We start from the raw sequence: 4,873 nt of genomic DNA, 5'->3' as shown, positions 1-4,873 counted from the left end.
ATGGAGGGCCCAAGATGGAGTCAGTGTGGTCAGCACACCGTCAAGGGATCATCCAATTAGGAAGACAAACACAAAAGCTTTAGAAAGGGAGAGTTTCAGCAACGGAAGTCAGATCAGCAGTCCTGGTCATTAACTAATATTTACTTGGCTCCTTTTTGATGCCAAGCCCTGGGCTGGCTATAGATACATACTATAAAGAAAGTCCCTGCCGTAGTCCTGCTAACAGCCTACCAGGAAAGACCACAGGCACATAACTGCAAGTGTGGGAATTTTGACAGTAAAAGGGAGGAGGAAAAAAAGGGCAGTCACGTGGGGGAAAAGGAGAAATAAGGTTTTATTTCATGACTGGGGACACTGGGTCGGGAAGCTGGGTTTCAGTTTGTGCCTGCCACTTTCTTATTGTGGGAATAAGTACAAGTCACTTAATCTCTAAGCTCACAGTTTCTTCAACTATAAATTGAAGTTGTTCTTCCTCCTCAGTACAGTTTGGAAAACACTGGTACAGATAGAATAATTTGGATGTGGCCAGTCTAATGGTTGAGGGAAAGGGAGACACAGAGGTGCAGTGGGGATTGTAGGGGGACCTGGGCAGATAATTGTATAAAAACTAACTCCCAATTAACTTGCCCCTTATCTTGAACAGCAACTCATTAGAATAAAATTCTGTTATTCTAACTCTAGGGTTTAAAAAAAAAAAAAAGATCATAATGAGAAAAGGGTTTCAACAAGTTTAGAACTTAGAGGACTCTTTTTGACAGGACCCAAGGAAATGGTAGGAAGACTTGCTCAAGAGAGAAAGAGCTTCTCTCCTGCTCCTAGGCCTTGCAGGAAGCATCCAATCCGCTAATCCATGATTACAGTGAGAATGATTCAGATGTAATATATTGACCTTCCAGTGAGGGTCTTCATTTAACTAGAGAGATTGAGATTCCAGGTAAACCACAAGGTCAGTGTGGAGAGTGATTCTCAGAACTGGTCAGGCCCCAGGAGCTTTTGCTGTATTCCTTGAATTGTAAGAATGAGATAAGTGACTGGGCAGCCACTTTCTTCAATGGGTTCTGTTCTGAGGTTACTGTATGGCTTGAACAGACCCTTCACTTCTTTATACAGTACTTTTCTTTGTGGTTTGGCTTTTTTTTTTTTCCCCCTTCATCTTTAAAATTTGAACGTTTATGGGGTAAAAATTGCACAAAGTAAAAAGTTTCCCACTTGGCCTTCTAGAGGCATCCACTGTGACAAGTTTGTTGTATTTTATAAATTTTCATATTTATGGTGGGATGTAAACAAGCATATATACCCCCACATACAGTAGACACATACACACGAATATTCTGTAACAGCATTCTGTACTTTATAATTTACCTTTGATACCATTCCATACCGTATCATTCCAGTCCTTAGAGAACTACCATGTATTTCTTATGTCTGCATAGCCTTAGGTAGAATCAAACGGAATTGTCATTTTTGTAAGTCAAAAGCAGTCATATACCAGTGATTTCATATGGTTCCACCTAATATTATATAATTGTTAAGCAAATTTTCTGTTGATAAATCTTTAAATCATTTCTTTGCAAAATCTGAGCACCAATAAGAAAAAAAAAAAGGTTCTTTCTAGCTCTAAATTTCCATAATTCTTTGCTTTGTTCCCATTCTTCAATGCCTGGAATAGGTAGGGTAGTATAAGAGAACACTTTATTGAACAACGATGCAGGTATGGTTGAATTCTATTATGTGTAATTTGGAGTCTGCTCTTAGCACAATCTTAATGGCGAAATACGATGAACTTGCTCTAAGCAGAGTCCTGTTCCTTTTTGGGGAAATTGGATGAAGGGCGCCATCAACACTATCACTGATTTCCTTAGGTGATAAGTTCCCAGTGTCTGTTTCCCTTTTCTGTCCTTTCCTGGATCCTGCTTTTTCTCTGGATCATCAAGACAGAATGTAGAATCTCAACTCTTGTTTCTTAAAGTTTGTTAAGTAATTTGAACGAAGAGATATCTGAATAGGCCACACTGTTCCTTTTGTGTGAAGAAGCTGGTGTTTGCAAAAGAACTTGAGATTAAAAAAGAAAAATCTGTTGGGTACACTCCATTTTTCAGGTAAAACTGTATCAGGAATCATATAGGGACACTTAAAACTGGCTGATACTTTCAAGTTTTCTTCTGCCCAGATTTGTTTGGAAGAAATCCAGTCTTACCTATCTCAAAAATTCAGCAGGAAAAAATAGCTGAAATAAATTAAGCCCATGATTACTAAATTCTGTGTTTACCTAGACATTCTGGCATTTGGTTCAAAAGGCAAAGCTTTTTAGAAATGTTATTTAAACTCAGTTTTGCCATAGATTTTAAATTGGAAGAAAAATGGTAAACCAAATACATCTGGGCTCATTACCAAGCTCCTCTCACCAAGCAGTACTAATAGAATTTGAAAAATGCTTTCCAGAATTGAGATCTGCTGCCTAGCAACCACTTTGAAATGCTTCCTGCGCTGGCTCGAGACTACTCAAAATGCCCAATTTTGAAATTGGTGGGGTGTTTTGTTGTGCATAGGCCACAATAATTGAAGGGAGGATTAGAACTTTGTTTTTAGGGCAAAGACATGCAGATTAGAAAGACTATTTAATTTAACTGCTCAACTGGGTTTTGGAATAGGGTTGGCGGATTAAATACAGATTAAAGATCTCGTCAGGCATACTGATACTAAAAAATTATTTGTTAATTATCTGAAGTTCAAATTTAACTGGGCATCCTGTATACTTACTTGTTAAATCTGGTAACCCAATTTTGGGGACACTTTTGTAGTGCAGAGCAGAGAAATGTCTATAAAATATACATCAGATATATTGACCTGATCCCTCAAGGCTGCCAACTTTATGGATCTAAAACATCTTTTCCAGGTCACTGGCTATTGGGCCTCCAAAGAAGCCTGAAGCACAGGTGTGGGCAGGGCAGGAGCTAACAGAAGGGAACCAGAAAATCACCCTAAAGTTGCACTCGGGAAAACTAAAAATAAGGGGAGGACAGGCAAAAGAAAGGGTTGATAGTGCAGGAGCAGGGATGTCCTGCGGAGTGTAGTAGTGTGTGGTGAAGAGAGGGAACTGTCTAGAAATCTGGGAGAAAGTAGAAGTGGTATATCAGCATGCATTTTATTTTATTTTAATTTAATTTAATTTAATTTTATATTTTAATTGAAGTACAGTTGGTGTACAATATTACATTAGTTTCAAGTGTACAACCTTGTGATTCAACAAGTATATACACTATGAAATCCTGACCATGATAAGTGTAGTTATTGTCCGTCACCATAAAACGTTATTACAATATTATTGATTATATCCCTATGCTGTACTTTTCATCTCCGTGACTTATTTATTTTATAACCGGAAGTTTGTACCTCTTAATCCCCTTTATCTATTTCACCCATCCCCCTCCCCTCTGGCCACCACCAGTTTGCATTCATTTTGTTTCTAAGCCGAGGAAGGAGAGGAAGCGAAGCCATCTAAGTAAACGTGCACTCTGAAGCTTGGGCTGTGGTGGGAGGGGTGCAACCTGGGGATCCCACAGAGGGCACTTCCACCTCCAGGCAGGCTGCTTGCAATAGCATGGAGAGCCAGCCTGGGACTGCGGAGGCTTCGTCCTGACCCTGCCCTTCCAACTTCACCTGGCCCAGTTTTGTTACTTGGATCATAGCCCCTCATGCCCACCCCAGAAATCTGCAGCCCCTGATTAACCTACCCCAGCAGTACAAAATAGTTAAAACAGAATGCATACATCATCCCTATGTGTTTGCACATGACTGAACATCTCCTGAAGGACACACAAGAGGCTGCTAACTGGGGAGGGGGGTTGTTGAAGAGGCTTGGAGTGGGCGGGTCCTGAATGGAGTAAGGTATACTTGCTCACATATCTTATGTACTCACTGGTTTATTTTTCAATGTATTACTAATCATTATATTTAAATAAATATTTAATAAAATAAAATAAAAATAAAAAATAAATAAAAATGTAAATGACTATGACAAATTCAGTCCAGAATGTGACTTATGTTTAAATTTCTTGTATCTCTGATTTAAAATGTCTCATTATGGGTGCCTGGGTGTCAGTCAGTTAAGCATCTGACTCTTGATTTCAGCTCACAACATGATCTCAGGGTCCTGAGATTGAACCCAGTGTGGAACCTGCTTGAGATTCTCAATCTCTCTCTCTCCCTCTAAAAAAATAATAAAATAAAATGGCTCATTACAATAAGGTGTTTGAAAATAAATTTCTTTATATTATGTTGTATAATTTGTATCTGTTAGAGAGGACTGGGATCTGACATTTCGGCATGACTTCTGAAAAATTAGCTGCTGAAATCAATGACAAATCAATGGCAACCCTTGACAAAAAGGTTTTGCCTGTATTTTTAAATGTCTCCTCTGAGTTCTGTGCCATGTTGTTTTTATGTACAGGCATTTAAAAGCTCAAAATGAAAGTCTGAGAGAAACTAAATAAAAGTTTTATATATTTTTTAAATAAAAAAATTTCCCTGTAAATTTACCTTGTAAGTTCCATTAGGCCAAGGGTCTTTGTCTCTTTTGTTCAGTAATGGATTTCTAGGACCTAAATTAGTTCTTGGCACATAGTATGTGCTGAATAAATTGAATGAAGGTGTACATGATCACCAGAAAAATCCAAACAATACAGAAAAATACAATACAGAATGTGTAATCTTCTCTAATCTCTTTCCTCTCAATAATCACTTATTTTAGTCTCTTAAAAGAAAAATTGTTTATTTCTTCAAGAGTGAAACTTTCATTATAAATATGTTTTAGAAAAATAATTAGTTAAATGATACCATAAAGAATGAAAAGAACACAACAGAATGCAAGAAA

The sequence above is a fragment of the Mirounga leonina genome, unplaced genomic scaffold (genome assembly GCF_011800145.1).
Source record: "Mirounga leonina isolate KUSES-001 unplaced genomic scaffold, KU_Mleo_1.0 Mir_115, whole genome shotgun sequence".
In the NCBI taxonomy this organism is placed as follows: Eukaryota; Metazoa; Chordata; class Mammalia; order Carnivora; family Phocidae; genus Mirounga; species Mirounga leonina.
The sequence above is the reverse complement of the archived record's forward strand: the minus strand, read 5'-3'. Positions refer to the sequence as shown.